Genomic DNA, 12,157 nt, shown 5'->3' on the forward strand with positions numbered 1-12,157 from the left:
TAAATACCCCTTTGTTGAATGGTTTCTAGTCATTTATTCAAATGCAAACACCTCCCTCCAGGTTCACTAGTCCTAACTTACCTAAGAATCAGTTGTAACCTTTCCTTCTTGGTCAAGGTGTTATTGCAATTACTATGGTTTCTTTCCAGATATGTGAAGATATTTCTTGAGAGTTATTCAAATGCTAAGTTGTTAATCTATCCAAACTGCAATATAACTTCATAACTATTAAGGCAACAGATAGAAAATTTCCATATAATATGTTTTAATTTTAGATACACATAAATACCAACCAAACTTCAAGCAAACACAGGAAATGTACCTTCTGCTCACTACTGATTTGCAAATAAAGCAAGATCCTTTTTTATCAACGCCTGGGTTTGGTTAATTTTTTTGACTTTTTGAATTTCAGAAAACTCCTCAGAATCCTCCTTCTTAGGCCCTTTTCTTTTCATCATAACCGAGGCCCAGATCTCTGCTGCATTCTTGTCACAGCAAGGATGCTGCATAAACTTAGGCATTCCAGTTCTATATCGTGCCATACTCATACCTATCCATATTTTGAACCTTCTCTTTCCCAAGCATATATAACTGCAATCATGTGAAATTTCTCACTATTTACACTTGACCCAACAATTCTTCTTACTTGTCTTATTATTCTCTCATAAATCATAAAAAAAACAATTCTAACTAGTAGTAACATTCACAACACAGGCATACATGAAATTGTTGTATCCCACAGCTAATTTTAAGACCTATGTATTCTGCGTCTAAAGGGAATACAGTACTGTATTGCAGAAATGGAAGGTAAAAAAAAATTATTTTTCTACACTGAAACAATATTTCCCCTGTTTGTGGCTCAGCATATGAAATTATACATTGTTTAGAAGACATATATTGGGAAATTATTTATTTTAATTTTTAAGAGACATTGTCTTAACACTATTCAAAGAATGTTTAAGTAACACATGTAGAGAAAGAAGCAGTGAATGCAGTGGCGCAGAGGAGGTGATTCAAAACAGTTTTGGAACCAGGTGGTCTTTGCATTGCCAGAATAATGAGTGCTGGTTACAAGAATTCCTATGAAAATACCTGTTCCACAAGAAATATAAGTCTATAATCACTCTGTGTTACACAGGAAGACAGGGTGTATTGTTAGAAATGCCTGTAAACCTTGTGTTTCCTTCTTACAGTAGTCTTGGCTTTGTTTTCTCTACTTAAAATGTAAACAAAAAGTATTTTTCTATTCTGTGGCAAATGTTCAATCTGCACAGTCACCTACTGTGTACCATCACTGGCAGTTTCACGTGTTGTTATTATTTGTAACTGTATGGTAACACAAAGCTACCCAATGTTGTTCAGCCAGTGGAACACACTCAACAAAAAATACAAAACCTACTGTGAAGAATTCGTCTGTGTGTTTAGAATTCCATAGTTTGGACTTGATGTTTTTCTAGTGCCCTAATACTCATTTTTAGAATTACTTCTCCTGCAAACCTTCCACTGAGGAAAGTTACTAGTTCTTCTCAAACTCCACTTTTTCAAGTGGGCATAAACATAGAGGAGTTTGGTAGTTCTAGTTAATATAAAACTATATTTCAAAGATATCTTGTGCATATCTAGCTGCACTGTCATGGCAGCTATCACTTAGCTCATATACAGAGGTGAAATGTCCTTCCTAACCTCTTCCAGTAGCATCCATTCCTGAGTAATCTTTAACAGGATATCACAAATTGTACTAGTATTCAAATGTAAAGAAAATGTAGGAACCTCTGGCTGAGATAATAATTTTAATGATTACCTCAACATAGTTTCATAGCATCTTTAGCTATAATTGCATTTTTGAAGTTGACGAACCACAAGGATGTGTATTCATATAGATGAATTCTGAAATGCATCAATAGACTGTCTTCTGCTGCTCTGACAGATGCCATGTAAGCTAAGAAAGAATCTATTTTTCAATATATCACAAATAGCATGTTTAAAGTGTATGGTATAGCCAAGGTGTTGTATTCATTAATGTATACTAATCAAGTAAATGAAAATCCAAGCTTTAGACAGTTCTGTTATGTTAGATCCAATGTTTCTTACCACCTCATGACTTTTAAAATTTTTGTTAGACTGTTTCTTTTAAAATTTTAGTTAGATTGTTTCTTCATTCAGATTTATGTCTCTCTGGATCTTCAAAGCAAGAGGAAGCGCCAACACCTGTGTGTATCTCAGGTTTAGAAGCTTTTACTTAAAGTCCATGCTTGGAGGCATAGTATAGAAGAAACAAATTTTCCTTGTCCTCTTCTTACTTAGTCTTGGATGACCTGATCTGAAATAATTTTTCTTTTCAAACAGCTACTGAATTATCAAATTATGGTTTTTTTGGAACACATGAAGATAGATAAATTTGTAGTATGTAGTTGCATAACTACAAAACTTATGTCGAGGTTTTCAATACTAGAGGAGAAGTATTGGTTACACAGATAATTAGAAAAATGAGGTCTTATTACATTTAAAAAAGAAAAGAAACAAAACACATCAAGGGATACACTGATAAAATTAGGTAGTGCTGAAATATCTAAAAAATAGAAGTTTGAACAAAATAGTGTACTCATGGTTGTTATCTCCTCTTCATGCATTACAGTCTTAGGATTTTAGGCCACACTAACTGAACTGGTTCATCGCAGATAAAGGAAAACAACTACACTAAGTCACGCTTTGTGGTAGCTGCCCACACAAAATTGTATGTCTACATCAAAAATTCTTTAAAGGAGAATAAATATATTTTATTCCCTAATGTCCTCTTCCTTACTCAAAAATGTTGTTCTATAGGAGCATATGCAAAGTGTGTTCGAAGGATATAACAGTCAAACTTACTGGGTCTAGAACAGAAATCAATATAAAACAAAGTGAAAAGAATAAGTATATAATACCTAAGAACTCAAGATGCGATGAGTTTGGCTATGATGGATAGACTTTTTTGAAAGGCTTTTCCATTTGAAAAAAAAGCATCTCCTTTTTAATAGAAGCATACCAGATGCTTTATCAGAACCTCCATTTGTCAATCTGATAGAAGACAGTATAATTTACTGCCTGTGATGCTAATGATAGTGCATAGATCTATGAAAAAGGTCTGAATCATTTTTTTATAGAAGCTTGGTGGGCACTGAATTACAACAGAAAGAGAAGAGGAAGTCTTGAGATTGATGATGTGTATCATTCTGTTATTTCAAGAAATATATGACCACTGTGGTTCCATTGTACTGGACTCAATGAACCAATTTATGAATTAACAAGTGGCAGTGTGAAGTATCAATTGCTAGAAACAGCATGTGTTAATCAATGATTTAAGAAAACATTTGTGCATGTGTAATGTTCCATTCATAAAAAGCAAATAATTGAGGCTGAGTTTTTTCAGAAAAAGAAACCAGTATCTGCATTTAGATCTGAGTATTCTTTTTCTTCAAGATTCAGTGGGGAAAAAAAGCAAAATTAATAGAGACGTACAATCTGCCAATCAAATTATATTGAAATGCCAAATTAAGCACAGTCTTGTCCTACTAATCTCATAATGTGACATGATAAAGCTACCTACATATTAGAGTTATTAAAGCTACAAACCCCATTCTCCTTACTTTCATCATTCTCACCTCAGGGCTTAACAGAAACAGAAGAGAGAAGGTATAGACAGGCTGTATCCCCATTTGCAAAAGCTCCTGACCACTGTCACTTGGGATTTAGTTGGTGCCATGTCTGTTTTACAGCTGTACAATAGTAGCTATAAGAATATCTGGGGGGGTAAAAGTAATAATGGATTGTACTATTGAGTATAATTGTGAGACCACGAGACTCATACATATGAATATATACCTTGTTCTACTCTCTGAAAAATGAGGAATCTGTCCTGCCTTAAATATTACAAGTAATGAAACAGAACTAAATCTAAACTTTAAAATATTTTACTTCTTTTCAAAGTTGGCATATCGCTGCAAAAACATCCGAAATATTTTCTCCTACACATTAATATTAAGTCAAAGCTACATTTTTTTACAAAAGATGAGTTCAACAATTAAGACAGCCATACAATAAAAAATTGAAATTAAACCCCCGTCATCTATTTCTACATATATAACTTCTGCTGAAGTGAATAAGCACTGTATTACATAACTGATGAGGTAATTAGGATTGTGCCTTTTTTCTTCCTATGCCTGCTGGTTAATTCTAAGATTAGTGTTGAGTTTAATGTTGAGCTTCACACAATGTTTCAGTATCATGCTGTAGATAAATTGTTGGAGTCCTGAGCATTAAATCAATAGGTCTTCTGTCTTGTTCAAATAACCAAGTTTCCCTTAGGCAAACCCCATGCTGACACCCTAGTGTGAAACTCATTAAGTTTCTTGTGGACTAAAATATGACATGCTGTCTAATAAATAATTAATACCATATGTTATAAATACAAATAAGTTTACTTAATGAAGGGTTTGATTTTTCACTGTCTTAGAATTCAGTTTAGAGTAAATGCTAACTTGGAACAACATAGGCAATTTCTTTTAAAAAATAAAACAAAAATAAATTTTGAAAGACCAGGTTGGATAATGGAAAACTACTTCCAAATATATATATTTGTATGCAAATATTTAGATGTTAAGACAGTTGCACATGTAGATTAAAATATTTCTGGAAGAAAATTAGGGAGAGGAGAGAGAGAGAAATGGAAAGAGTTATATAGCTAGAGGCAAGCTCTTGTGCTAAACATCAAATCTGGCAAAGACTCTCATAAGAAGGGCTTATTGCAAACAACAACTTTTGAAGAAGCAAGCCTTAGCAGAGTAAATGAAAGCCCAAATTTCAGCAGTACTCTTTGTTCTGAACTCTAATAAAACTGCATTATGACCCCTCCAATTTTGTCTTAAATACATTTATTTCTGGAAAGTCTGAAGTTAATAAGTTAAAATATGATGAAGAGAAGTGAGTATGGGAGAGAAGCTACCCTTGAAGAAATAGGAAAATAGTTTGAGAGAAGTGCTGCAGAAAGGTTATTGTCAATAAGAAAAAAAAAAATACTGAAAATTAAAGAAGACTTTTCACTGTGGAGATATATGAAAGCTCATTTGGTGTGGAAATGATCCTCTACAAAAAAATCTGGAGACCAGTCACAACCAAAATCTGTTATATCTTTCCTGGATTTTTTGTGATCTATTTAAAAATTGCAAAACAGAGAATATTATCCAATATGCAATTATTGTTTCCCATGGGAAAAAATACACACTCTTAACAGAAACAAATATAAAGAGAAAAGGAATGAGGCATATGAAGAGGCTCTGTCAATAGGAGACAATGTCTTGTCATTTTACCACGTAAAGTCACTCAAATTTCTCATGCACCTTACAAAAAGATTTTTTGCCTGTGTTCAGTTCTTAAACATATTTTATTCAAACAAAATGCTGAGTTCAAAACACCCAAGGAGCTTGAGCAATATCTGTTATTTCATCAAATTAAAGATTATAAAGGGAAAACAAAATATTGTGTTAGTGAAAATCAAAGCTCTTAAGAGGCTGGTTACTCTCAGAGAAAATGGCCTTTAATAGGCACTTATAAAAACACTGATTTTTTTCAGTGTTTTTTTCGTATGTCTCCATCTACCAACCAACTGAAAACCCAGTGTTTTGACTGGGTGTACTAACAGCTATGACCCTCACAGTCTCTGACATGAAATTGGTGATAACCCATTCTTGTACAAGCAGCCATACAGAACAGATTTAAACTGTATTGTACCATCTTTAGTAGAAGCAAATCTCACAAGCCTTTGCTTCCAGCTTCTCTCCTGTCAAGTTAAAGACAGGAGAGAATTCAAAGTTGTGATCAATTTTCCAATAAAATGGAATTATTTTATACGAGCTTTAAAAACTATTTGATACTACTGCGAGTGTGATACATGGTCCATGATTCTTTTGAAACTTTTTTCCCTATTTACATTTCAAACAAAAGTGAATGTAGTATACAGAGTTTTGCTATCGGAGAAATTACTGTAATCTGCACATTATATAACACCTAATGTCATGAATCCTTGGCTACATTATAGATTTAATAATAAAACTTGATTCTGACAGTTGTATGCATGAAAAACCCACTAAAGTCAATGAAATTATTTAGATTGAATTTATACATAAATATTTGAAGAATGAGTATAAGTCTTATTGAACAGAACTCTCACAAAGGTTTGCTTTTGTGCTGTTTTAATTGACCAATATCAGCTTAAAAGTCATACTTGTAATATATGCAACTGTATTTGAAGTCAGAAGCAAAATAATTTATTATTAAGCATTTTTATTTCTCCTTCAAGAAAAAGACTCTAAAAGATATGAGGTGCTACCATAAGATTTTACTTAAAAAGAAACATAAAATGTTTAAGCTCACTATGAAAGTCACTTTTGCAAACTGATGGAGACCTTTAAAGTTGCAACAATACGCTGAGCTGAAATGCTGCCTTGCTTTTTTTGTAGTTGATTTTTTTTCCTTCTGCACTGCTGATGTGTGATTTCTAATTGTTTTCTGTCCATTCTGTGAAGTACCAAACCCTTACATGGAGATGCAGGCAGTCACAATCAGAATCAACACCCTGAAGGCAGGTACTTGTTTGATGAGCTGCTTTTTGCCCACTCTGCTAACACTGAAGCAGTACTACCCCAATAAAATCTCTTGTGCATTCTCACAGCCCATTGCCATCCGGACTATGATGTAGCAGCAAAGATATGTGATATTAAAAAATTAATACAGACTAAAAGCTGCAGTCACAGAGTCCCATTAGAGTATCTGCATGCAAAATCAAGTGGAAAATTTATGGCCTGAACACAGAAAAATAAGGGTTTTTCTGCATATTTAAAGCTTTATTTTATTGAAAAATTTTAGATTATTTTTCCATATAATGGAATTTTGCTTTATCTTAAAATGACAATATTTCTTCATATCTTGATGGTTCTTTACAGCTTTTGTTCTGATTCAATAGAGTTTGGATGCATAGCAGCTACATTCTAACCAAAATTACATACAATCAATAGAAACATGTTGAAAAATAAAAATGTTTCATAATTTTAATTAATAATCTTATTAAATACTTGATAAAAAAATATACCTGTTCATTTTGATATTTTTTCATTGTTTACATTAGTTCAATTTCTTCACAAAAGCCATCTTTTAATATCACGGTATCTTTAATTTGCTTTAAAAGTATATTCTAATGGAATTTTCTCAGATAACCTTTAACAGTTTAAACAGGTTAAAATTTAATGTCATTTATGTTGGAAAGGTGTTCAAAATATTATACTATTAAATATTTAATGACATCATTATGGAAGATTTAGCTATTTTCAAACTAGACTCAGGAGGCCAGAGATATCATTTCACACTACTTCGTGAATCATTAAATGGGTCTACTGAGATTTGTAATCTTTTCCAAAATTTAATAATATGGTTTAGGTTGCTGCTAGCTTTGCAAAATATAGTATTCTTACACAGATGTGACTGCTAATTAAAAAGTCTCTTGTGACTGCAAATGGGTTTCAGGGTGCTGCTTTTATCCATGTTTGTATCATTAACGAAACTTGGAGCAATCAAGTGTTTGTGTATTCATAATTATAATGTAGATAAAAGAGTACACTCAGTCCTGACTACTGCATAGAACTATAGGAAAATAATATTTAGGTGCAAGTACTTTCAGTGGTTCATATCTACAATATATTGCCACTGAAAAGAAAGAATCTCTGATTCTTGCCAATTAAACAGTACAGTAATCACACTTGTACTATATCTCTTCTGAAGCAATCATTTGTTGAAATATATGCAGACCATGTGTGCCAAAGGAGGAGAAGAAAAAAAAAATTATTTTGTGACTGATTGAGAGCATTTTAAACAAATCTTCCCATTTCCAGTGGGGATGGAAATTGACAGGATTTTAGCAGAAATCAAATAACAATGTTATAAGTTAACTTTCATATCTTTTGAAATGAAGAAATAGCAAAATATTTAAAATAATAATATTAAGAATGTGAATTAAAAATGCATTTTCACTTAACTAGTAGTAATTATAATAGAGTACAAAACCAGAAGGCATTATAGTTATTGCTGAAGACAGATACACCACAAAAGAATGATTCATTCTCTCTCATTCTGTAGTTCCCACAGAACTATATTAAAGTATAACTCAAATGTAATGTTTGTAAAGCACATTACAGTTAACTTCTTTCTTGCTTCCTTCAAAATTTACAGAAAAACACCATGAAAATAGTATACTGTGTAAATTTACCTAGGTAAGTTTTATTTATTGATTTTTCATGATTAATCCCAACTGAAAGGTGCGGGGTTTATTACAGTACTCCAAAAAACAAATCTAAACAATATTTTAATACCATTTGGAAAATTATTAAAGTGCCATTATAAAAACAATATAGAAGGAAATATTGGAGTCATGGTAATAGGGAACTTTTACTTTTTGACAAACATTTTCCTCCTTTTCTATTTCTTTCTCTCCTGAGTGAACTTTGGAATTTAGAACACTTATGTGTAAACAACATTCACAGATTTAAAGAAATAAATAAAATAGCTGTGCTTAATATGCTGCCAAGTAATATATCCTAAAAATAACACATTTTCAGCTGCAAGTGCAAATAGAAGTCTAATCAGTCTAAAAAAGTCAATTTCTGTCTGAGAAAATCTACAATAAGGAAAATGAAAAGAATTCTGTATGTTTTGCACTAACCACTGAAGTGAAATTACTATTTCTTATGCTTTAGCATAGCTCAAATTGCTACTTTCAAAATAATTTTATTCACTTCCTCATATAACCTTTGTGAGTATGGAAATGAAAAAACTCAACCCTTTCAGGAGAAAATGGAATTGAGATTGTGTTGCTAATATTCATTTTACTTTGCTTACTGTCAATATGTCTTTATATGTGGAAGTACGTATAATTCAGAAATTTATGGCATGTGCAAAAAATTTCATATACCTTGATATATATTTAGTGCATCATTTTCAGTGTTTGAGATCTGATGACCCCATACAAATGGCCAAGATAATTGAGAGAATATGTGGCATATAAAAGGAAGAAATATATTGTCAAAACTCATGGCTTTATCAGATGTATACCTTAGCTAAAGCTGCAGTCCTGTGTTATAGACCAGATAAGCTGATGACAATCTGCAGAATATTTCCATCACTTTAGATCTCCTCACAAGAGTTCCACCTGCAACACAGCTTTCTCTCCCTTGCTTTAGGACAATGCTGTGCAGATGAGAATTTTTGCCTGAAAGGTTCAGTGCCGAGACAAAACAGATGAAAACATTAGACCTCTGACAACAGCGTCTGGATCTGAAATTTTGCTTCTGTTGGAATGTATTACTGGTGGCATAAATATTTTTTCTTGCAAGTCTGTTATATGCTTGCTAAATTATTAGAAAGCTCTAAAACAAAAAAATAAACTTCAAGTAAAATATGTAATCATTCCTTATTCAAGAGAAAAGATTTATCAAAGACAATAATATGGAGTGTTTTCATGTAATTAGTGTATTTTGGGGTCGGTTGCTACTTTTTTCTTTCTATATGTAGTCGACACAAATGTCCATATTACTTCATGTATTTTATACCAAAATTATTAGATAAAAATATTAAAAATTTGTGGCTTAATACATAAAGAATTTAGACATAAAGAATTTAGACATAAAGAATTTAGCTCAGAAGCTTCAATTTCCTTTCATATATCAGGTTTCAAAGCTGCAACTGCAGTAAGCGTTCCATTAAATTCATTAAAAAACTCACCATGAACAAGATGCTGGCAAAAGATAACAGTTAGACACAATAATTCAATATTCTTAGAGTCATTAAACTCTTTTGGAGTATATTAAACACAGAAAACAAAAAATATCCTTTGCTCTGATGTGTTTTTATATTATATTATTTTTTAATATAATTTTTAATCTATGGACCAAGCTCTGATTTCAGGGGAGAAATGCTGATTTTTATGTCTCCCAAAATGTGAAACCTGAGGTTGTGATGTGCATTTGGTGATGGAATTTCAAGATTTGACTATTCCTTTTTCTCTAATCCAGTTGATCAGAAAAGAGCTGAATTACAAAGGTAAAGAATGAACATTTCAATTGATCATCAACTTGTATAAATGGGTAATAATTTTTAAGTCCAGTGACAGACAATAAGAATGCAGAATTGAAAGTAGGGAGAATAAATAAATAAGTAAACACAGGCCATGCTATTTTGGACAACAAAACTTTTTGCCAATCCAGGCAGCTGCCAACATCCATGAGAAGAAACAACCAACACTGCTGATACATAAATCATGTGGTTTTTGATTTGTAGTGCCTAATTTTACTACAATTAAATTAAGTTAAATGTTAAGTGAATGATCCAAGTTATACTTCTGGACATATGAAGACAGATGTTGGACTGCAAGTTGTAGCAAACATGTAGCAAACACAGAAGTAAACAGGATTTTTATCATATGGCATATTGAATGCTAGGGAGGAAAACAAAGCCATGGAGTCTCCTGACAATAAACATAAAGGTATAGGTGAACTGGAGAAAACCTGGGAAGAAGTTTAAGACTGGGCAGAAGACTAGTTTCTGAAAAAACTCTCTATTTGTCTTTTTTGCCCTCCTGCCCAAGAAGTAACATAGTAAGATAGAAATTTCTGCGAACAGTGCAAACAGAGTATGTTAGACTGAGCTCAATGTACAATGACATTAAAGTTTCAGTATTCTGCTACAGTTTTTGTTTTATTTATAAAAAATATTTCTGAGATTTAAATTATTAAAAGCAAGAGATACGATTCAAAGATATTTCCTTTTGACATTTTGGATAGATAGAAAAATTCTGCAGATGTAAAGAAAGGTAATAGAGTTTTTTGGGTAGTGATTCTCAATTTTTTATCAAGTCCACAGGGAAAACTGCAATTGCTCCCAGACTGTTCTTCAGATATTGATATACTGTAATTACTGCACAACTCTAGGCTAAAAAATAGGAAGTGCAGCAAAAGACTATCTCATCAGCACCCTTAAGCAAACAATTTCACTTAACTTTTACAATAATACAACATAATCCTTGAAAATTACTAAATAAATTTATGTATTCATTTTGACATATTTTTCATTTAGTGAACTAGAAAATTCCATTTTCTATGAGTAACAGTGGCATAAAAAAGTGCAAATTCTGACATTTTCCAAATATGTAATATTGTTTTAGCAATGGTGTTCCTAGTTAGGAAGCATGAGTGACAGGTCTGAGTCCTAAATTCAGTTCTGTTCTATAAAAAATCAAATGCTGCATCACAACATAAAAGGCCAGTGTTAATACATGTGACTCAACACATATGGCAGTACTGTGCTAGGACGAATATCTCTAATAAGTTGACTTAAACCAGAGAAACAAAAACATACCAATTGTTTCTTGGATGACCTGTGCTGATGGTATTTCCCCTCAAAACTCATGCTACATTTCATGGAGCAACTTACGCTTTACCATGTGTCTGCACAGCACCTAGGGTAAACACTATGGGGTTTTCCTGCTTCGGTTTTATCAGCTTAAGAGACATTTTTCCTTCAAGAGCTGATAATCATTGTCTCAAAAGGGCTAAAAGCCACTTCCCCCAACATAGCTCACTAAGAAGTCTAGCTTCCTGACCCCAATTCTTGTCAATGTAACACTCCTCATTAACAGTATCATAATTAAAAGCCTAACTGAATTTCTCTTGTAAACCTTCTTTCAAGAATTTTATAGAAATGTCAATTTGCCATAATTATTTCTCTAATGTAATGGAATTGTCATTTCCTAGACCATAAAATGTGATATTAGATCTTTCTTAGATGTTTCAGATAAAGTTCCAGCATCCTATGCTAGAATAGAGCATGTAATTCTGAGTCTCATTTAATGAAATGTGTTTCAAAATCAAACATCTTATTCCCTCAGAACAAAAATTATTAATGTATATTAGAAAATAAAGTTACAGAGCAAGGTAAGATGCCTTCCCACATATAAAGAGGCAAATGTTCCTAATATGCTCTCAAATGTGGGCATGCACTTCCCCAGTAACTGTGAGGGAGGGGAAAAAAGCATTTCTATGTATATGTGGGGACTGACACATACACGCTGTTGCTTTGT

Source organism: Passer domesticus, chromosome 4 (genome assembly GCF_036417665.1).
Source record: "Passer domesticus isolate bPasDom1 chromosome 4, bPasDom1.hap1, whole genome shotgun sequence".
NCBI lineage: Eukaryota > Metazoa > Chordata > Aves > Passeriformes > Passeridae > Passer > Passer domesticus.